Raw genomic sequence first — 24,759 nt, forward strand, 5'->3', positions numbered from 1 at the left:
TCGGAGCGAGCACACTTTTGCACGAGCTGTCGGTTTGAGTTCAAGCACTATTACTCTTGCTCGAATCCCTCAAACCTAGGCTCTGATACCAACTTGTAAAGCCCGTCTTTTGCGTCTAATAAAATGACGACCAAAGGACACTAGTAACATAAACCTTCTTAAAAAGTGTCCAAGCTTTTCGCAATTAAACATAAAGACATCAATAACGTTTGGGCGCTAATTTAACAAAATTTGGGCATGACCCGTCCATAAGACGAGTATATCCCTGTTTTAACCGTCAACAAAACCAACAAGTCTACAACCCGTTCATCTAGACACGGCTAAGAATCATACATCAAGTGTTAAAAAGTGTAACCACTAACAAAGTTTTATAAAAAAAAAACGAGCATTTGACCCAAAACATTAATACGTAATAGCGGAAGCGCTTGATAACCATCAAGTGTGCATATGCTCGCTCCAAATTGCCAAGTCGCCTAAATTGAGGATTTACCTACATTCAACATAATAAAATAAGTTAGTATTTTGCCACTAACAATTCTAGATAATAAACCCATTCGTTTCATTCTCGGATTATCATCATTCAATTACTTTGCTAACCGTTAAACGGTTCATTACAAGCTTACCTCAAATAGAGGCTAAGCATACTTTACTTATCATACCCCGTTAGGAACGGATACTAGCATCATTACATCGCTTTCATTCGATTTGTTCATAATGAACAAATCATAGTCATTACATTCTTACATCATACCTCGATCCGAAAAAAACGGATCAAGTAGACTTTCATCCATTACATACATAACTTCCCATACCCGGTTCGACTAAAAGTACCGGATATTTGCGTCCTATAATATATTGACACGTGTCATAAGTTTGCACGTGATAATAAATACTACAGAGGGACTAAAATTGACAAACATAGAAAGTATGTGAATTCAAGGGTTCAGAATGTCAACAAAGGATAAATATACTTTACAGTAACCCTACATGATGCTCGTACCTTCAAACGAATGAATCATGGATCATACGGAACGAAATGTGGAAGAAAGTGAGAGATTACAAACTACAGGGGTTAAATGTCAACATGTTTAAGATATACCTCTGAGTAACCCTTTAGCAAACCCGAGGCTTTGTAACGGTAAATTACGCTCGCTAGAATGCACGATATAAATTTCATAAAGTTACGTTATCAAATGAGAAAGTTATGATCAAATTCGTTTAAGAGGGGTTAAAAGCGTCAACATTGAAAGTTAAGAATTTTCGGGTAGTTGTAAACTAACCGAGGGCTTAACAAAGCAGGTAAAAGCCACGAGGCCCTTATACGTAAATAAGAAAGGCCCAAAGTGCAAAGTTACCCCTTCGAAACGCCAAGAGCCTACTGTAATAATTGAAAAAGATTTGAAAAATCTTACAGCATGACTCAGGCGGGCCGCATAAGATTCAACAAGGGCTTACGCGGGCCGCGTCAATATGTGAATGATTTGAAATCTATCAGAGTGATCCAGGCGGGCCGCGTAAACCTTGTAAAGGTCTTACGCGGGCCGCGTCAGACTCCCAGATGCAGAATTCGTAGACAGCAGCACTGTTTGGTGTTTTAACCGACTTAGAACATTATTGCAACAGCATGGGCGCCCCCTAAACGACCCCAAGGCCTCAGGGACACTTGTTGGTGATCTGGGATCCATTGTAGGCTTAGTTGTAATGATCCTAAGCATCCAAAATCACTATAAAAGGCCATTGAGTGCAACATTGTATCCACACCTTCATTCTGCATTCTTGATCATTTCTGGAGCTCAAGAATCCTCTCTAAGCATCTCTGGTCGTGTACTAGACTTTTGTAAGTGTGCTTAACGCTTCTTAGTTGAGGACTCTCTTAGGACCAGGTTACATGATGGTATAACCCTCTATGACTGGTTCGTTGTTTGTCCGAGTCGTTTGCACATTTCCGTTATATGCTTAAATGTTGACCATAATGCCCTTTCGACCTTAAAACGAGAATTTTGGATATGTGAAAGGACAATAACCTTAGTTACTGATTTCTAAACATGTCCCTAAAATTTCATGTCGATTCGAGGTCCAAAATAGGAGTTATGCTAAATAGCGCAATTAAGAAAACTTTTGTAATTAAACGGTGCAATTAGCATAAAGCCTATCTAAACCCAAATTTCGACACCAAACCTTTTACACACTGATGTAAAATAATATTTTGAGATTTTTAAAGATTTTTAATTATTTTTAACCTGCTCATAACCTACGGTTATGGCCTTGATTCGGTAAATACCAAATATACCCTTTTCGGACATAAAATGAGTTCTACATGGTATTTTGACCCGAATCCAATTACTACTGATTTTAAATAATAAATAAAGTATTTTGAACTTTATAACCTGATCAGAAAACTCAGATTTCCTGTATAACCCAGAAATCGCTTAAAACGACTATATACGTGTATTAAACGCATAGTTTGAGTTTGAAACCATTTTGTCAAGTAAGGTTTATTGCCTACTGATATAACTTGTTAAAATAAGTGGTTTTACTGATTATTTCGAAACCTAACATCAGAAGTATAAATAAACTCTTTTATAATCTTTAAAATGACAAAAATACCCCTACGGGGCGTGTATTGGGATTAAACTCATTATGGGCATAATGGAAGGTATCCTACTGATATCACAACCTCTCTAGAGCATATTGACTTAGGAAACCTGTGTAGGACTCTTACGGTTACCCGTTACGCCTTTTACGCATTCGGTTCGGTTTATGTAACTAGTTTACATAAATTAGCCGAAACGGGTCAAACCTTGTCGTTTTTATCTCAAAATCCAGAATGTGATTGGATTACCCATATTAAACAAGTCATCAAACTTGTCGGGTCTAAATCACATTCTATTCCGGTCTTCGCTTAATCATGCGTTCGAACTGTATCTTTCGTTAAAACTAACCGGTCTAAGCTAAGGCTAAATTAAAAGACCCGTTAGGATTCTAATAGGTTATTTTAAACATTCGTTCCAGAATAGGAGACCCGGTAAAAGCTACTTGCATTAGCTGTTTGTGAATTATACTTGCAAAGGTAAATACTTTTAACTTATTTCCCTATACGGGCTTGGGGTACGGTATATAAAATACCACTTGGCCGGGCATTTGACCTTAATCGATTAGTAGTTAAGTATTGTCAAGATGACCCGTTAGAAATTTGATTTGTTTGCTTAAAGCCTTTGGGGGGTTAATGACCATGTCCCGGATATCCCTGGCATCATCTTACGAGATAGCCACGACCTAAGCACGGGGTGTAGGCGTACACCTGACAGCTGCATATGAAAAAGGGTAGCTCACTTAAGGTTTAACCTTGTGGGTATTATACCTGTGGTGTGTCTATTAGTCTTTAACCCGGTCTACGGAACGGGCTACTGAACGCAAAGAAACAAGTAATTCGTTTACAAGTATTATATTAAAATAATTATCCTAAGTTATAAAAGATTGTGCCACGTGCATTTAAATCAATTTTATTAAACATTTTACAAAAGTGTCGGTTGAATGTATTTACCAGTGTAAACTGACGTATTTTTCCAAAAAGGTTAACTGCATGTACTAAACGAACTAGGCTGGCTTCCTCCTAGAGTCCACAATAAGTCTCGCAAGCTTGGACGTCAAACTGTTGAACAATATTCCTATTTATTTTTGGATCCCCTGTGGATTAATTTCGACTGTTGTGATACTTGATTTACAATTTATTAAAGTTGAAATATATCTATCTTTTGCTTTCGCTGTGCATTTATATATTGTGTTGTTTGACTGTATTGTTGCCAACTACGTCACGAAAGTCCCCCATCGGGCCCACCGGTGAAACGTGTGGAAATCGGGGTGTGACAGGTTGGTATCAGAGCCAACGTTGAGTGAATTAAACACTAGTCTTTTGTGTTTAATCTCAATGACACAATTGCACTTAATCAAGTCTAGACAAGAACATAGGACAATCTCGAACTGATTGCTTTCGTTTGTCCTTTGTTGTTGTTATTTATTTAAAAATTGTGAAAGCAGGAAATATGCCACCAGCAATCCAAAGAGGAGGAAGAGGCAAAGGGCCAATCACTACCCACAATGATCACGAGGCCGGACCTTCACACATGCGAGCTCCTTCCAGCACAAGGAGTGCCAAACCTCAGAGGAACAGAAGGAACCTCTTTGAGCCCGCGAGACGGTCTACCTCACACAGTTCGACACCTTCTTATTGTCACTCATTTGGGCCGAATTCGGAAAACGAGCCCGATAACCCTCAACCTTCATTTATACCTCTCCAGTGTTCCGCTTCACACCGTTCTTTTGGCGACCCTACTCCTGTCTTTCAGGGCCGATTCAACCCGGCAAATTTTGTCCAGGAACCAGTAGGTTTTAACCCACTAAGACCAGAGGACCATTTCTCTGAAGACAATGCGATGGATATGGACGAGGACACGGATCCCATCGAGCCTGCAAGAGGTACCCCCAACCATCCAATCGAGATCTCTGATGGGTCATCCTTCCACGGAACACCCTATCAGGGTCCCGACAGTTATCAGGCGAGGTTCAATCAGTGTGAGTGGTACTTTACAGCCTCTCACCATTTGTCGCCTCATGAGCAGCAACAGCAGCAGGATCCCTCCGAGGATTCGCGTTTCGTGGCAGTTACACCACCGCCTCCACCGCCACTAGTTCATCAAGCACCTCCAGATCCGCCAAGGCGTAGAAGAACAGGCGCGCGGATGTCCACACGAGGAGGGGATTTTCACGTTAGCACCCCTCGCCACTCAAGTGGAAGTCATTTTCCGCCACTGCCTGAAGACCCACAAATGGGTGGACCTTCGAACCACCCTGCAGAGGTGAATTCTGCACCAGTTGCACCACCTCCGCCACCATTCGGCTATGATAACCCGATACCTACATACGCCGGTTCCACAGCATATAACTTATTTGAGCTGCCAACTCACACCCACTATAATTATGCTGATGCCGACAGATACTTGGTAGCGGCCAATTACAACGCCCTCCATCCAGAAGGACCTTATGGGAATCCTTGGGGAATGGGATACTCAGCTCATGGGTATCCAGCACCTTCTAGACCTCCGGTTCAGCAGCCGACGCAGCAACCACGTTTTTCCCCACCGGAACAGGAAGAAATCCTCCACCGTTTAAACAGAGTGGAACGAGATTTCGAGCAAGAGCGTAAGAACAATCGTGGATTCCTCAAAGGCCTAGCAAACCTGCTAAAGGGGAAGAAGAAGCGAGATCATTAGTCTCTATGTGTACTATTGTATTTCCTATTTCAATCAAGTCCCTGCGTGGACATTTATCTTAGTATTTAGTCCCTGCGTGGACTTGTTTTAGTCCCTGCGTGGACATTTTCCTTTCAGTCCTTGCGTGGACTTATCTTTCAGTCCCTGTGTGGACATCTATCCTTGTATTTGGTCCCTGCGTGGACTTGTTTTCTGTTTAACCTCTGCGTAGGTATTTGTTTATTTAAAAAGTCCCGTTTAGGGCAGTGTGTAATCTTTTTATATATATTGAAATGCTAAGTTTATAAATTTCATCCTTGTCATTATATGCATTATTATATGAAACAAGTAAATCAAAAATTATTCCTTTTAAATTGATCTGCCTACCAGTTATCAAATAAAGAATCTTAATGGTGTAACCTAGCCTTGTGTCATTGTAAGACCCGGCCAAGATGGTAAGACCTGATTAAAAGATTCAGATTCCTGTTAACCTTTGTAAAGATGTTAACATTCTTGGCAGACGTGATTCGTTGAAATCACAAGCGTCATTCTTATATAAGAATCCTTCAAAGGATTCCAAAACCTGAATTAATGATTTATAAATCATGGGTTTAAATCATCAATTAAGATGATCACTTATCAAACATCCATTAGTGATGTAGTACCTACGGGCCATATTCATTGTCATATAAGACAAAAGACAGTTGTAGTCTATGACTCCCTGTCAGAAAAAGGTAAGGAACTATGTTCAAACCTTCATGCCTTGATTCTCTGAAATCCTGGCTTATAATTTGAAAACGTCCATGTGACCAGGCTTTTGTGCCACTAACAATATTGTTTGTAATTAGGATAAGTCATATTAAAATCCTAAATAAATGTGAGTAACAAATTAACCAAATATGGTCTATGTTTACCATGGTTAATGAATTGCCATAAAAGACAATTCCATAATAAACTCCCAAATAAAATTTTGTCATTATCTTTTGTAGCAGATTCAAGATTACAATGACTGACTCGGATGGAGTTAATAGTTATCCAAAGGAGAATGACAATGATAACGCCCGAGTTAATATAACGGGTGCTGAACTGAAAGCGTTAGTAGACAACGCTGTCACAACAGCCTTAGAACGGCAGTATGAGGAATATAGCGGGTCTCGAAGTAGGACGCTATCCGTACCGCATTCTAAGCTCAAGACACACTCCGAGGCACATAGCAAGCCACCACCCTCCAAGAAGGAAGAACCGAAGAAAGATGACGATCGTCACTCTTCAAACCATCATAGTGTCCCGTCTCAAAAAGTTGTACTGAATCAAGGACCCCGTGATCAGGGTTGCTCCTACAAGTACTTCGTTTCATGCAAGCCCCAGGATTTTACAGGGGAGAAAGGAGTGATAGACTGCATGACATGGTTAGATGAGATGGACACGGTGGTTGATATCAGCGGGTGCGCTGAAAAGGATGTGGTGAAGTTTGTGTCGCAATCATTCAAGGGGGAGGCTTTGGCCTGGTGGAGATCATTAATTCAGGCAACTGGAAAGATTCCACTGTATGATATGTCATGGGAATAATTTGTTGCCCTCATCCGAGAGAACTACTGCCCTTAACATGAGGTGGAAAAGATTGAGTCGGATTTTCTGTCACTGACTATGAAGAATCTGGATTGCCAAGCTTACCTTACGAGCTTTAACACGATGTCTAGGTTGGTTCCTTATTTGGTGACCCCGGAACCCAAAAGAATAGCTCGTTTTATAGGGGGCTTAGCTCCGGAGATCAAGGCTAGTGTGAAAGCCTCTCGGCCAGCTACATTCAGGTCAGTAGCTGATATATCCTTATCCCTCACGCTGGATGCGGTCAGACTGAGATCGCTGAGGAACAAGGATGCCGAGAAGAGAAAGCATGATGACGACGACAACTCTCGTCGATCAAACAAGAAGCACCGAGGGAACAACGACCACAAGAAGGGATCTGGTTCAAGGAAAGATGGGCATCAGTCTGGGGATAAGCCCAAGTGTAAGACTTGCCAGAGATACCATTACGGGGGGATGTTATGGGATTTGCAAATCCACGGAACATAAGACCCTCGAGTGCAAGAAGCTAAAGGATGCAACATGCTACAGCTGCAATGAAAAGGGGCACATTAAGACGAATTGCCCAAAGAATGCACAGAAAGCTAACGACGGGAAGAAGACCAATGCTAGAGTCTTCAGAATGGATGCCAAGGAAGCTGTGCAAGACGACAATGTGATCACAGGTACCTTCCTTATAAATGATGTCTATGCAAGAATACTATTTGATTCAGGAGCTGATAAATCCTTCGTAGATAATAAGTTTTGTAAATTGCTGAATCTACCTGTTAAGACTCTAAGTGTGAAGTATGAGGTGGAGCTAGCTGATGGCACCTTAGAAACCGCCTCAACCATTTTAAAGGGATGCTGTATATCCATTAAGAACCACTCTTTTCCCTTAACCCTACTTCCTTTGAAGTTGGCTGGTTTCGATATAGTTTTGGGTATGGACTGGTTATCTCATAACCAGGCCCAGATAGTCAGCAATAAGAAGCAAGTGGTGATCAAGACTCCGTCAGGTGAATCACTTACCATTCAGGGAGATACCCAGTATGGACTGCCTGAGCAAGTGACTATGCTCAAGGCCTCTAGATGTTTGAAGAAGGGTTGTGTCATCTACATGGCACAAGTAACTATCGATGAGCCGAAACCCAAGATTGAAGATATCCCAGTTATTTCGGAATACCCTGAAGTTTTTCCCGAAGAACTACCTGGTTTACCCTCGGATAGGCAAGTGGAGTTCAGGATTGATATTATTCCTGGGGCAGCACCTGTTGCAAGAGCACCCTACAGACTGGCACCAATAGAGATGAAAGAATTGAGGACACAACTGGATGAATTGTTAGCCAAGGGTTTCATTAGGCCCAGTTCGTCTCCTTGGGGAGCACCAATCTTATTTGTCAAGAAGAAAGATGGATCGATGCGTCTGTGCATCGATTACCGTGAGCTGAACAAGGTTACTATCAAGAATAGGTATCCATTACCCAGGATCGACGATCTATTCGATCAACTTCAAGGGGCAAGCTACTTCTCTAAAATTGATCTGAGATCAGGTTATCACCAACTGAAAGTTAGGGATGAAGACGTACACAAGACTGCATTTAGGACTCGTTATGGCCATTACGAGTTCCTAGTGATGCCTTTTGGGCTCACTAATGCACCAGCGGCATTCATGGATCTCATGAACCGTGTCTGCAAACCATACTTGGACAAATTTGTCATCGTCTTCATAGACGACATTCTCATCTATTCAAAGAACTAAGATGACCATGAAAAGCATCTTCGTTGTATTCTTTTACTACTTCAACAGGAGAAGCTTTACGCCAAATTCTCTAAATGTGAATTCTGGCTTCGAGAAGTCCAATTCCTTGGACATATGGTTAGCGAACGTGGTATTCAAGTAGATCCCGCCAAGGTGGAAGCTGTCATGAATTGGCAAGAGCCGAAGACGCCCACAGAAATTCGCAGCTTCTTAGGATTAGCAGGATACTACAGACGCTTTATTGAGAACTTTTCAAGGATTGCTGCACCCCTAACTTCTTTGACTAGAAAGAATGTTAAGTTTAACTGGGGTCCTAAGCAGCAAGAGTCCTTCGATGTCCTTAAGCAGAAGCTAAGCAATGCACCTGTGTTGACATTGTCGGATGGGATAGAGGAGTTTGTAGTATACTGTGACGCATCACACACCGGGATGGGTTGTGTGCTTATGCAGAAAGGCAAATTTATTGCCTATGCTTCACGTCAGTTGAAAGTACATGAAAAGAATTACACCACCCATGACTTGGAGTTGGGTGCCGTTGTATTCGCACTGAAGCTTTGGAGGCACTACTTATATGGCATCAAGTGTGTGATCTATTCTGATCACAAGAGCCTCCAGCATCTGTTCAACCAAAAGGATTTGAACATGAGGCAACGACGGTGGATGGAGACTTTGAATGACTATGATTGCGAGATAAGATACCATCCTGGCAAGGCGAATGTAGTCGCAGATGCCTTGAGTCGGAAGGAAAGAGTAAAGCCTATTAGAATCAATGCCAAGAGCATTGAGATAAAGAATAGTTTGAATGAAAGGTTGTTAGCTGCACAGAGAGAAGCTGTGCTAGAAGCTAACTATCCTAATGAAAAGCTAGGGGTAACTGAAGAACAGTTATCCTATGGCAAAGACGGAATTTTAAGGTTAAATGGACGAATATGGGTTCCAGTTTATGGAGGGCTACGAGATGTTATTCTCCAGGAAGCCCACAGTTCCAAATACTCCGTTCATCCTGGAGCTGACAAGATGTACCAGGATTTGAAAGCAAACTTTTGGTGGATAGGCTTGAAAAAGTCTATAGCCACTTATGTCGCTAAATGTTTGACTTGTGTGCAAGTCAAGGCTGAACATCAGAAGCCGTCAGGTTTGCTACAACAGCCTGAACTTCCCGAGGGGAAGTGGGAAATGGTGACAATGGATTTCATCACCAAGTTGCCAAAAACAAGGAAAGGAAATGATACGATATGGGTAATAGTTGATAGGCTGACTAAGTCAGCACATTTCCTACCCATTAAGGAGACTTATAGCTCCGACATGTTAGCCCAATTGTACGTAGATAAGATTGTATCTCTACATGGCGTGCCTATGTCTATTATCTCTGACATAGATACCAGATACACGTCATATTTTTGGAAAAGTTTCCAACAATCATTGGGCACGCGCTTAAATTTCAGTACGGCTTACCATCCTCAGACGGACGGACAGAGTGAGCGTACAATCCAAACTTTGGAAGACATGCTTCGTGCATGTGTGATTGACCTAGGTGGTAGTTGGGATAACCACCTACCATTAGTCGAGTTCTCATATAACAATAGCTACCATACGAGCATTAAGGCTGCACCTTTCGAAGCCTTGTATGGTAGAAAGTGTAGAACGCCCGTTTGTTGGGCGGAAGTGGGAGATGTCCAGATGACAGGACCTGAAATAATCTTTGAAACGACGGACAAGATTGTCCAGATCCGTGACCGTTTGAAAGCTGCCCGGGATAGGCAGAAAAGCTACGCAGATTTGAAGCGTAAACCTTTTAACTTCGAGGTAGGTGACAAGGTATTGCTTAAAGTATCACCCTGGAAGGGAGTGATGCGATTTGGTAAGAAAGGCAAGTTAAGCCCGAGATACATTGGACCCTTCGAGAGCATCGAACGTATCGGATCGGTTGCCTATGAGTTAAACTTACCAGAAGAGCTCAGTGGTATCCACAATGTATTCCACATCTGCAATCTGAAGAAGTGTTTCGCTGACGAATCACTGGTCATACCGCATACAGATGTGCACATCGATGAGAGCTTGAAGTTTGTTGAAAAACCTGTGTCAATCGAGGATCGACAGGTTAAGAAGCTTCGAAGGAAGTATATACCGATTGTAAAGGTAAAATGGGATGCCCGTAGAGGTCCCGAGTACACGTGGGAAGTAGAATCCACAATGCAAGAAAAGTACCCTCATTTGTTTCAGTAAATCGCGAGGTCGAGATTTCTTTTAAGGGGGTGAGGATGTAACACCTCGAAAATTTGCGTCCTATAATGTATTGACACGTGTCATAAGTTTGCACGTGATAATAAATACTACAGAGGGACTAAAGTTGACAAACATAGAAAGTATGTGAATTCAAGGGTTCAGAATGTCAACAAGGGATAAATATACTTTACAGTAACCTACATGATGCTCGTACCTTCAAACGAATGAATCATGGATCATACGGAACGAAATGTGGAAGAAAGTGAGAGATTACAAACTACAAGGGTTAAATGTGTCAACATGTTTAAGATATACCTCTGAGTGACCCTTTAGCAACCCCGAGGCTTTGTAACGGTAAATTACGCTCGCTAGAATGCACGATATAAATCTCATAAAGTTTCGTTAACAAATGAGAAAGTTATGATCAAATTCGTTTAAGAGGGGTTAAAAGCATCAACATTGAAAGTTAAGACTTTTCGGACCGAGGGCTTAACAAAGCGGGTAAAAGCCATGAGGCCCTTATACGTAAATAAGAAAGGCCCAAAGTGCAAAGTTACCCCTTCGAAATGCCAAGAGCCGACTGTAATAATTGAAAAAGATTTGAAAAATCTTACAGCAGACTCAGGCGGGCCGCGTAAGATTCAACAAGGGCTTACGCGGGCCGCGTCAATATGTGAATGATTTGAAATCTGTCAGAGTGATCCAGGCGGGCCGCGTAAACCTTGTAAAGTTCTTACGCGGGCCACGTCAGACTCCCAGATGCAGAATTCGTAGACAGCAGCACTGTTTGGTGTTTTAACCGACTTAGAACATTAATGCAACAGCATGGGCGCCCCCTAAACGACCCCTAGGCCTCAGGGACACTTGTTGGTGATCTGGGATCCATTGTAGGCTTAGTTGTAATGATCCTAAGCATCCAAAATCACTATAAAAGGCCATTGAGTGCAACATTGTATCCACACCTTCATTATGCATTCTTGATCATTTCTGGAGCTCAAGAATCCTCTCTAAGCATCTCCGGCCGTGTACTATAGACTTTTGTAAGTGTGCTTAACGCTTCTTAGTTGAGTTTTTGCTTAGTTATAGCTTAAAAGTCAAACCGTCGTAATTAACAGTTGACTTAACGATTAATCACAAATGGTCCAGTGATTAGTCGAATCAAAAGTAGTTATATGTTGGTAATTATGTGGGCATTAAACCCTTAAAAGGGAACCCTCTGATTCCCACTCTAACTAGTCCAAATGTCGGGTCAAAGTTGCTTAGAAAAAGTCAACAGAATGCTAATTTTCGATTTAACGCACAATTAACAATGTAGATGGCATGTAACCTATTTTATCACTCATATAACTTGTTAATAAGTATTATAACTGGTCTAAGCTTGTTTGATCCGACCATTTACTGTTTTGACCCGGTTCGGAACCGGAAGTCGCAAAACTTTGACTTTTGCTTTGACTTCAGTTCTGACCCGTTTTGGTATGATTTAGATATGCCTTAGGACTCTCTTAGGACCAGGTTACATGATGGTATAACCCTATGTGACTGGTTCGTTGTTTGTCCAAGTCGTTTGCACATTTCCGTTATATGCTTAAATGTTGACCATAATGCCCTTTTGACCTTAAAACGAGAATTTTGGATATATGAAAGGACAACAACCTTAGTTACTGATTTCTAAACATGTCCCTAAAATTTCATGTCGATTCGAGGTCCAGAATAGGAGTTATGCTAAATAGCGCAATTTAGAAAATTTTTGTAATTAAACGGCGCAATTAGCATAAAGCCTATCTAAACCCAAATTTCGACACCAAACCTTTTACACACTGATGTAAAATAATATTTTGAGATTTTTAAATATTTTTAATTTTTTTTTAACCTACTCATAACCTACGGTTATGGCCTTGATTCGGTAAATACCAAATATACCCTTTTCGGACATAAAATGAGTTCTACATGGTATTTTGACCCGAATCCAATTACTACTGATTTTAAATAATAAATAAAGTATTTTGAACTTTATAACCTGATCAGAAAACTCAGATTTCCTGTATAACCCAGAAATCGCTTAAAACGACTATATACGCGTATTAAACGCATAGTTTGAGTTTGAAACCATTTTGTCAAGTAAGGTTTATTGCCTACTGATATAACTGGTTAAAATAAGTGGTTTTACTGATTATTTCGAACCCGAACATCTGAAGTATAAATAAACTCTTATATAATCTTTAAAATGACCAAAATACCCCTACGGGGCGTGTATTGGGATTAAACTCGTTATGGGCATAATGGAAGGTATCCTACTGATATCACAACCTCTCTAGAGTATATTGACTTAGGAAACCTGTATAGGACTCTTACGGTTACCCGTTACGCCTTTTACGCATTCGGTTCGGTTTATGTAACTAGTTTACATAAATTAGCCGAAACGGGTCAAACCTTGTCGTTTTTATCTCAAAATCCAGAATGTGACTGGATTACCCATATTAAACAAGTCATCAAATTTGTCGGGTCTAAATCACATTCTATTCCGGTCTTCGCTTAATCGTGCGTTCGAACCGTATCTTTCGTTAAAACTAACCGGTCTAAGCTAAGGCTAAATTAAAAGACCCGTTAGGATTCTAATAGGTTATTATAAACCTTCGTTCCAGAATAGGAGACCCGGTAAAAGCTACTTGCATTAGCTGTTTGTGAATTATACTTGCAAAGGTAAATACTTTTAACTTATTTCCCTATACGGGCTTGGGGTACGGTATATAAAATACCACTTGGTCGGGCATTTGACCTTAATCGATTAGTGGTTAAGTATTGTCAAGATGACCCGTTAGAAATTTGATTTGTTTGCTTTAAGCCTTTGGGGGGTTAATGACCATCCCTGGCATCATCTTACGAGATGGCCACGACCTAAGCACGGGGTGTAGGCGTACACCTGACAGCTGCATATGAAAAAGGGTAGCTCACTTAAGGTTTAACCTTGTGGGTATTATACCTGTGGTGTGTCTATTAGTCTTTAACCCGGTCTACGGAACGGGCTACTGAACGCAAAGAAACATGTAATTCGTTTACAAGTATTATATTAAAATAATTATCCCAAGTTATAAAAGATTGTGCCACGTGCATTTAAATCAATTTTATTAAACATTTTACAAAAGTGTCGGTTGAATGTATTTACCACTGTAAACTGACGTATTTTTCCAAAAAGGTTAACTGCAGGTACTAAACGAACTAGGCTGGCTTCCTCCTAGAGTCCACAATAAGTCTCGCAAGCTTGGACGTCAAACTGTTGAACAATATTCCTATTTATTTTTGGATCCCCTGTGGATTAATTTCGACTGTTGTGATACTTGATATTACAATTTATTAAAGTTGAAATATATCTATCTTTTGCTTCTGCTGTGCATTTATATATTGTGTTGTTTGACTGTATTGTTGCCAACTACGTCACGAAAGTCCCCCACCAGGCCCACCGGTGAAACGTGTGGAAATCGGGGTGTGACACTAACCGTTAAACGGTTCATTACATGCTTACCTCAAATAGAGGCTAAGCATACTTTACTTATCATACCCCGTTAGGAACGGATACTAGCATCATTACATCGCTTTCATTCGATTTGTTCATAATGAACAAATCATAGGCATTACATTCTTACATCATACCTCGATCCGAGAAAAACGGATCAAGTAGACTTTCATTCATTACATACATAACTTCGCATACCCGGTTCGACTAAAAGTACCGGATATGATGCGTTAACTTTCGTATTTTAATCATTCCTCAACATCCATTTATAACGGATCTAACTTTACTTTCAACAATCGGATATCTCAACATTCACAGCTCCAACATAACAATTTAATACATTAGAGATTATTAAACATATGACAACATAATAAAAACATAAGGTGTACACTAACGTACCTCGATCTTGCGAGTCTCCCGTTTTCTTAGTGTTTGAGCCTTCTTCTTTCACGCCTACATTAAACGCATTCATTCATTTAGCCCAACACTTTCCTTTCATCATTTACATAGATTTCTCATTTTCAAGAGACAATATTATCACTAACTTTTCAGATTTTTACACATTTATTCTCTTAACCATTTCATCAAACACTTGGTGGGCATTATATTCAATGCATAAGGTGCAAGCATGTAAAGCATATTCCTACTAATCCATTTTTACACAACATTCACAACCAATCTTTTTACATAATTTTTTTTCCATCCTACATCAGTTTATCTTTCATTTATGATTCTCAACAAGATTTTACATCTAAAACTTATACGTATGATTTCTACTCAAACATCCTATTCATACTAACCTCTTAACAAGTGGGTTTTGCTACAATCATAACATTCCATCGAAATCAAAAATAATTTATGCCTTAGTTTACTATCTTAACCTTCAATTACACAAAATTTCTCATAAACTCATGGTTTGGGCGAAACCCTATTCCTAGGATTCGTCAAAACACAAAATTGAACTTACCACTCTATTGAGTATGATGTGTTAAACGAGAATTTGATGACATGCAACTGATTGGCCCTTAATTCCTTTGTTAATTTGTTGAATCTTACAAGAACAAGGGTAAACCCTTGTTTTCTCCTGCCCTGGTCGACCCAAATCACGCACACAGTGTGACAACCCGCATAATTACAGGTACTGTACAAATTAATTAACCCTAATTATGTGCTTAATGACTGTGCTTGATTACATCTGACACTTTAAACTGCTTACTGATTCATGTTACATACATACATGTGCATCCCTTTACATACAGTCACTCCATTTATTTCATACAGACTCTTAGTGACAAACCTGATGCACAAAGCACAGTTAGCACAGTGAGCGGATAACTCAGACACATGCTGACAATGCCAGCACATAGACAGACACTATTTTTAGGCAAGTATGGGCCAGAGATAAAGCATTACACCAGTATGGAGTGTAGGGAAGTGAGAACCATAAGACTGTGTCACTAGGTGATAGTTTGAGTGCCGGACAGTGCCTAAAACTCATTTTAAGTACAAAATTCTGCATTTCTGTAACAATTCAGCTTTTAACACACTCATATTATTCAGAGTATTGACTAAATGGTCCTGAACACTTTCCTAAGTGTTGGAATTAATTTCGTTACAAAAAGATGCACAAAAGACACTATACGGTACAATTAAACGCTTTAACGGAACGATACGTAACCGAACAACCAGACATTACCCGGGACACCAAAATATTTCCAGAAATATTATTTTATCATTTTGAATTATTTACGGTCACAAAAATCCCCACACACTATAGAAACATGGCATACACCCACTATTCTTGAAAATACCCTTAACCTTCTAATTAAATACCTATTAGTTACCAAAATTTTTCATTTTACCCCCCCCCCCCAACCAAAAATTCTGCCCATGATTACAAATATATTTTGTTTAGATTTTAGTTAATGTGATCTTGATTCCTATTGGCCAAAAATCTAACTAATAATGACATTAGGGAGTAGGGTGCATGTTTCCAAGGGATAACTCATCATAACATCAAGATTCTCACTCAACTCACCCTCCCTCTCCCTATTTCGGCTCCCCCCAACCGATTTCACCATCACCATCACTAACTCACCTTAACCTTCTTCATCCAAGTCCTTTCCAAGCCTTGAAGATCATCCATAGTAGTTACAAGTTGAAGGACTCTCAAGGAAGCTTTGTTCAAGTCTCTAGCACTATCATTTCTTCATCAACCTTGCAATAAGATTTCTAACCCTAGCCTTGTTCTAGTAGTAAGTCCCTTCACACCATTGTTTCAACTTGTTCTTTGTTATGATATTTAGTAGGATGATGATAATCAAGTAACACAAGAAAATGAACACTAAAAAGATGAACATGAAATTCTGCATAAAAACCCTACATAAAAAGTGTGTATGAAGTTGAAATCAGGTTGGTTTAGGGTTGGTTAAAGCATGATTGAAGTTTGAACATTAAATCATCGATAAACCATGGTTAGGACCTTTGTTGATGCGTTTTTAGTAACTTTTACGTTGAAAACAGCAAGCTGATTTGTATTTCCAGGCAACTTCAACAGGCTGTAACTGGACCGTTTTAAATCGAAAAACTGATTTTCTGAAGCCTAGAATATGAATTTTGGAATAACCGAACAAATGGCACTGGAATCGTAATTTTTCGAGGTCGTTTACTATTTTTAAAAGACTGTTTTTGGACAGCAGCTCAAGATGCATTTTTACTGCAGAAAAAGTGTGTTGTTTTCGAAGTCCTAACTTGAAACCTGAGTAGAATCGACTCATGGAACTTTCACAGTAGTTGGTCACCGTTGTCATGATGATCCTCCAACTGGAATTTCGTCAATCGGACTTAAGGTTAATTTTTAGTGAATTATTCCGTAAACTGCAATCAGGAAGTAACAAATCTGATTGCAGTCGGGTAAATAAATTTCTATAAAATATTGGTGACGAACTGGACTCTGATACTTTTACATAATAAATTTTGGAACATATATGATATTCTGTAAAAATTTGAGAATTTTTGGAAAAGATTAACTATTTTATAAAAATCCTCGAAAACAGTCCAGTTTTGATTTATAAAGCTGAAATAAAGTAAGTAATGTTTTGTACGTTTATATGTCGGTTTGATTATTGTAAATGAATTATGGGATATGTGTAAAAGAAAATGATATGATAATTAAGCATGGACACCTCCGTTTACAAAGTAGAGTATGGCGAAATTTTCCGAAAACCCGAACACTTAGTAAAATATTCGAGAAAAATAGATACGAAATAGTTGTCTAACTATTTTTCTAAGAACGATAGTTAAGTTAAAATAATTATTATTATCTTAACAAAATAATACCAAAGTAACGCAACTCAAAACACTAAACTCTAAGCCAAGGTACGGCCCGTTCGTCTAATAGACATTACTACGTTGTAGGTTGTCGTGTAGCGAACAGAGTTGAGATTCGAGTCAAGACGCACTACAGTGAGTTCATGACCCCCTTTTCTTTTACTGTTTTCCGTTTTATACTTCGGGGGTGGAATACATGTTTACAATTTATATCAGACATTTTATACATGGTATTGTTAGCTTAAGGAGGGTTTTATTACGCGATCAAGTGAGTGGTGGGCATGACACTTAAGGCCATTAATCCTCATTGTAGGACCACGGGACATGAGTGATAGATATATTTGGGTGTAGCGAGCCCACACCCATGAGGCCGGGGCGGCCCATAGTGGTGACTATGTCTTCATACCGGAGACAAATTTGCTAGGTTTGAGTCTTCCTGCATCATTCACACATACTATTGGCTTTGCAACCCAATGGTGATCAGTTTTTCCTTATTGCTACATACCAGGGACTATTTTACTTACAGACATACTAAACGGTTTATACACACAGACTTACACATGAACTCGCTCAACTTTTTGTTGACTTTTTAAAACTACATGTATTTCAGGGTATTAAGTTGGATCTGGCGAGTGTTGCATGTTAGACAAGCTGCGTACTTAATAAGGATGTCATCCAGAGTTATAGGGTTTGGGAAGTGTAACCCCTTCCTGGACGGGTTGCATGTCTCTTATCCTTGTGTTGTTGGTAGTCTTTTGTCGAGTCTTATGAACTCATTTTAAACAAGTCATGGTTTGTAACGTATCCAGTGGTTGATGTTTTTAAAGACAATATGTTATGCATTTTCTAAACTACTTTAATGGATGAACATCTTACAATTTTTATCATATAGCATTGTTGTGATTGTTGCGATAGTATTAAGAATTCACACCAAATAAACTCACGTTTCCGCAAAAGCCAGGGTGTGACACACAGTGTGTGCTTTTTGGTTTCAACCTTTTTAATCCTTAATTAATAATAATTTTTCACATTACCCCCTCCACAATTGTTAAGAGTTTTTTTTTTATTAGGCATTTCCCATAATCTAACTTATAATCTTTTATCATAACTCATCAACCAAGTTAGTTTTATTCACTTTTTCTTACTTTACTATTAACCAGCTTTTGGGGTGTTACATTGCTTTTCCTTCATCTTCTAAAATCATATTATGCATTATGATACAAGCATACATCACCATTCTAATTCTTTCTTTATCCCACATACGACAAGGATTTCTAATAAAATGTCATCGTTGTTGAAGGACCCCAAAACACCTCTCGATGTCCTTTCGCGAAGACTCTTGTAGTTTCTTAAAATATTGTGTTTTTATATCGAACGTATTAGAAAACGTTTTGACTATATTTTAATATTCCGGGTATATACCATCGTTGTAATAACTCCCAAAAGACCCTATGAGAAACCGCAATCAAGACCCCGAACACGTACGACAAGAACCAGAATGAAAAGACGATGAAATCAAGTTTTAATTGTCGTCGTGCTACGCGACGAGGTTTGCAAAGGGTGGTCGCGTGATGCGGCGCTTCCCTATTCGATATGAGACACGTGTTGTCACGTGGCAGGCATACGTGGTGACTCATGCCACTTATGCCCTAATCTACCTCGTTACGCTACGTGAAAGGGAATGACGAAAAAGTTCGTGTGACGCGACGACATCAAAATGCAGCTATATATTGAACGAGAATTGGACATTCAAACTGTTCATTTTCTTTTCTTTCTCTCTCGAGTTATTGTCCTAATACCCGAAAGCTCTAAACCCTCAAAACTCTGCTCCGTAAACAGCGTGCTAACCCTGGTAACGATACCCTGTCCGATTGATCTGAAACCAAATCAACGGATGTCAAAGTCCTGCCTAAATAAGGTTGTACTTTGTTAACTATGTTGAGGTTTTGATCTCGTGATTATCATTAAAGTTTGAATTGGGTTAATACACTAATATATGTTGCATTGTGTGTTTAATTAGGAACTCGGGACTAAGACCAGGAGACGTTTACTAAAAACCCTAAATACGCAATGTGAGTCATTCTCTTTTACTCAAATGATTTTCAAAACTCTAAATGTTTTATCGTTGTATTTACAGTGATTAAGTTTTTGTATTCTGAAATTACTGCCGGTATGTGGGGTTTTGTATACCTTACTTGATAAGCTTTGCTATTGGACAATTGAGGGCCAATAGTGATATAACCATAGTCGCAGGAACTGCCACCGAGTGATAAATACCAATTTGAGTAATTGAAATATATAAACAAATATAAAAACCCATAATGCTGTAATTATAACAATGTGTCTTTTTGTACAAGTTGAATGAACTCACCAATATTTTTTACTGATCAAATGTTTTTAAAACGCCTTTCAGGTGATTTACTGTGAGGAGAAGGAAAAGTGCTATGAGGCACTCCAAGCTTAAATTGTTTTGTAATTAAGGGTTTATCCCTGTGAAAATCATTTATATAAATATGGGTTTCATCCCACAGTTTTATGAAATGAAAATTTCGGTGTTTTGAAAATTCTGTTATTTTTCCTGACATCCGGTCCTGATGAAATTTCCGCTGCGATAATCTTAATAAACACTGGTACCACTTGTATCTGTTCACAGCTTCCGTCCAGGGTAGGGTCGGGGGTTGTGACAATCGCCCAAACAATATCCATGATCGTAGTCATTCCCATTTGCATGAAATCCGGCTTTCGGTATCGTACCCGAAATGTAACCCTCTAGCAATGGAGAAAACTCGAAAGTACTAATGTCGTTCATACACCCGGCGAGACCAAAGAAGGCCGACCAAACCCAAAGGTTGTAAGAGGTAACCGCTTGTAAAACCAACGTTGGCCCTTTCTTGTCACCGCGTGTATGTTGACATCGCCATGTAGTTGGACAATTATACCAACGCCATTAACGACAGTTCAAACTACCAATCATGTTAGGTATTCCATGTTTTTCTAAATGCACCTCGTATATTTGTTGAAGGTCGTTCTAAGTCGGGTTTCTCAAGTAACATTTTCCATATAATAGGCATATACCTTAAAATTATAAATTATATATAAATTGTGTTGAAAACATAATTGATGAGAGTAGATGATTGTGCATCGGTAGTTGATTATGGTTATCGAATTGACTATTTTTTTTTAATATCCCACTTTGTTACAAATTATTTCATTACTAGAAGATTGACTCGCGTACGTTGCGTCGCAGCCAACGAAATTGACATGTTGTTGATTAGATTCACATTTACAATGTGTTAAAGATGTTTTTGTCGGTTAAGTCTGTATTACTATCTTATACAAATAACTAATTCACCAAATAATCTCAATATAATTAATGGTATCATAATTACTACGTTACATGACTTGTATCCATATAAATAACCTATAGTATTAAGCTCCCCGTGTTGCAGCGGGGGTGTAAAACCGTGACAAATAGCACCAATGTCACACTATAGCCAATGACCACCAACATTGAAGTTGCAGCGTCTTAACGTGGAAAAATTAGACCGACGTATAAAAATAGAAAATAATAAATAACTCGATTTAGGACTCGCACGTTGTGACGAACTTATTAAAAGGAAAAAAAAATAGACAACGTAAACACACTGAACCACACACGTACGTTGCCTCATGTTAACTCGCAAAATTTAAAATGAAACGTATTACAAAAAGTAAAATCGTTGAACCAGACACACACATTGTGCCGTGTTAAGTCGCAAATTTTATATCTAAACGTAAAACGAAAAATTTTGCAAAATATGAAAAAATATAGGGGATCAAAGTTGAAAGTAAAAAGGTTGTGAGGTGAAATTGGAAAAACAAAAAACTTTTGGGTTAAAACTACAAAATAAATAGTTTTGGGTTTAAAGTGAAACATCAATTTTTTTTTTAAAAAAAAAACCCTAAAACATGAGGTACAACACCACTAAGCATCATGTACAACACAACTATGTACAAAAAACTCATTAAGCATCATGTACAAACCCACTATGTATAAACATTATATAAATTTTATGTAACAAGAGTAATCACAAAATATGTACAACACATTATTCATAATGTATAACTCAATTTGCACACAAATGTTGCAAATTTATAGTATATAATTTATAGTATATAATAATAATATATAATATATAATATAATTATAGTATATAATATAATATAATTACGTAGAAGCTTGTTAATAGTTTCTAAAGTGAACACTTTATATATTGTTATTGCTCACGAATAAAATTATATTTACACTTTTTTCAATAAGTATTTTTATTGTTTATATTCCTTGTCCATTACACATTTTATTATATTAACCGTTACATATCAAGGAAATGAGGAAGCAGCAAAGACGGTCGTGCAAGGAAGGGGAACTTTCGTATGAAAATTAAAAAAAAAAAAAGAAAGAAAAATTACAAGTTTTGTCCTTTATCTTTATACCACTTTTCAGGCGGTGTCCTTTTTAACAAATGTTGACAGGCGGTATCCTTTACTAGGTATTTTGTTGCAAGTTTAGTCCTTTACACCCAACCCAGTTAAAAAAACCCTGTTAATTGTTGGGTGTAAAGATCTAAACTTGTAACAGAATACCTAGGTAAAGGACTAAACTTGCAACAAAATACCTAGTAAAGGACACCGTCTGTCAACAATTAACAGGGTTTTTTAACTGGGTTGGGTGTAAAGGACTAAACTTGCAACAAAATACCTAGTAAAGGACACCGCCTGTCAACATTCGTTAAAAAGAACACCGCCTGAAAAGTGGTATAAAGATAAAGGACAAAACTTGTAATTTACATTACAACTTATGTAGACGTAACTCAAATTTTGATTCTTTTCGTGATGTATGTACAAGGAGTGCGTTTAACAAATCAACCAACTTCTTTAATAAAAATACAAAGATTACTCAAGCGTTTTGGTTTGAGATCTTTATCTAATTAGGGTTTATGATACATCATTATTCATTAATATATTTAAATATTATAACTTTATATATTTATATATTTATATATTTATTCTTTTTCTCTTGTAAAAGCAAGATATAGAATGAATAAAGTGAAACCTTCTTGGCGTATACAAATGAATAAAGTAAACTTTCTTGGCGTATACATGTTAAAGAAAGATATAGTGATGTACAATCAACTTTTTTTACAAATAATTTCTCACTTTTTTGAAAACAAAAAAATATCTTCTCTTTGAGCAAGTAATATCTCCCTCTTAGGTCATGTCATGGAGTGTACTCTTTAACACTTAAAGTATTAATAGTGACATGACATGTTAATCGGCATTGCAAATCACTCTCTTCTTGTGTTAAGGGGTATTAAATTATTTATTTGTTAACATGTTAACCAGATGTTAAAATACTAAATTAGTTATTCTTTTCTTTTTTAAACAAAAAACCATTAAAAATAGACTAGATAAACTTAATGAGATTAAATCATTTTGGAGTAAGGCATAGTGAAATGGGAGAAATGGGTGATTTGACCAATGTTTTAAAATCCGGTTTTTTAATCATATCGGATTAGGCACAAAAATGGTTTAACCGGTTGAACCGGGTTGTGCCGGGCGGTTCAACCGGGTTGACTAGTTAATTGTATAATTTCATAAATTACAACACTAACTCAAAAAATAATCCAAAATTGGATTAAAATATAAATCTGGAACAAACGATGGGGGTGATGGAAGTCTGGAACAAGTCACGAATGATGGAGTGATGAAACAAGTTTTGAATTTTGCTCGATGGAGATAAAATATTAAATGGAACAAGTCACGAATGATGGAGTGATGAAGCAAGTTTTGAATTTTGATCGATGGAGATAAAATATTAAAAGTTGTTAGGTTAAAGCTAAGAGTAACATGGAGATCGGATGATAAAAAGTAAAATCCCAACCCAAAAACAGACCTGAGACGGTACCGGTATAACGGTTCAAACCGGTATACCGGATTTTACCGGCGGTACAAAGTCTATGCCGTTTCCCCTAATTACCGGGGTGTTTCGTACCGGATTTACATCCGAAAACGGTAATACCGGTATAACCGGCCGGTATTTACCGGTTTTTAAAACATTGGATTTGACACTTAGATGGAATTAAGAAGGATTAAAGTATTTCTCAAAGCCTTAGTTGATTGTTGAAAAATATTTAAGTAAACTTTTTGTGAATGAGAGCTTGAAAACAAAAAACAAAAAATCTTCTCTTTGAGCAAGTAATATCTCCCTCTTAGTTGATTGTTAGAAAAATATTTAAGTAAACCACTTTTTTAAATTAGAGCATAAGTAGCTAGTGGAATGCAAATTCTCTACTATCAACTCACAATAGTTTATCTAGCCACAAGTATATAATCTCTCTATTGATAATATTTTAACTTTTTCTAACAAGCTAAACTTTGTTTTAACTTATCTTATTAAATAACATAAATTGATACTTTTTTGTTTTGACTTTGAAAAAAAAAAGGGTAATCCATGGTACCCCTGACCGCGGAGGGGATAACCCCTACCAGGCCGTCACCTGACAAGTCTGAGCCTGGCAGTAAATACCCTTGCCGAGCCGACCCTTTGAGGGTACTTTGTTCGCCCCAAGGTTCGAACCCGGTACCTCTTGGTAAGAGGTGGGTGTCGGTGGCCAACTGGGCTACCCCAGCTGGTTTTGTTTTGACTTTGTGACTATAAATTACTGGGATATTAGATTTAAATAATGTTAACTTTCATCTGTTAATACAACTACAAGTTTTTTATGTGGAAACTTGATGTTGACAATGTATATACGTTTCGACCCCCCGCTTCTATAGAAATTTTTGGGTATATACGTTTTCGACCTCCCCCTCCCCTCCCCCCCCCCCCCCACCCCCGGTCATTTGGGTCAAACTTCGCCACTGACCCCAACCACGTCATTGTCACCATAGTAACTCATGTTGTCACAATCATAGCTTCCATCGCAACACCCCGAACAACATACTTGTTTTTTTCTTCTTTTATCAAAGGCTAAATCCCCGTTATGTCAATGTTTTCAAATATTCTTCACTTTAATTTGAGCATCTATTTTTTCCCCTATGAATGAATACCAAAGGGTAGTAGATAAAAAAATATT

The 24,759-nt window shown here is 38.3% G+C and overlaps 1 long non-coding RNA gene across 1 annotated transcript; it reads right to left on the reverse strand.

The window, feature by feature from the left end:
• Positions 1–377: 377 nt before the first annotated feature.
• On the reverse strand, positions 378–15,339 carry LOC110902894. The gene is made up of 3 exons (XR_002571501.1): positions 15,282–15,339; positions 14,714–14,767; positions 378–490 (listed from the first exon to the last, which is right to left on the reverse strand). It is a non-coding gene; the product is annotated as an uncharacterized LOC110902894 (long non-coding RNA).
• Between the last annotated feature and the right edge of the window lie 9,420 nt (positions 15,340–24,759).

This window comes from Helianthus annuus, chromosome 13 (genome assembly GCF_002127325.2).
Source record: "Helianthus annuus cultivar XRQ/B chromosome 13, HanXRQr2.0-SUNRISE, whole genome shotgun sequence".
NCBI classification, from domain to species: domain Eukaryota; kingdom Viridiplantae; phylum Streptophyta; class Magnoliopsida; order Asterales; family Asteraceae; genus Helianthus; species Helianthus annuus.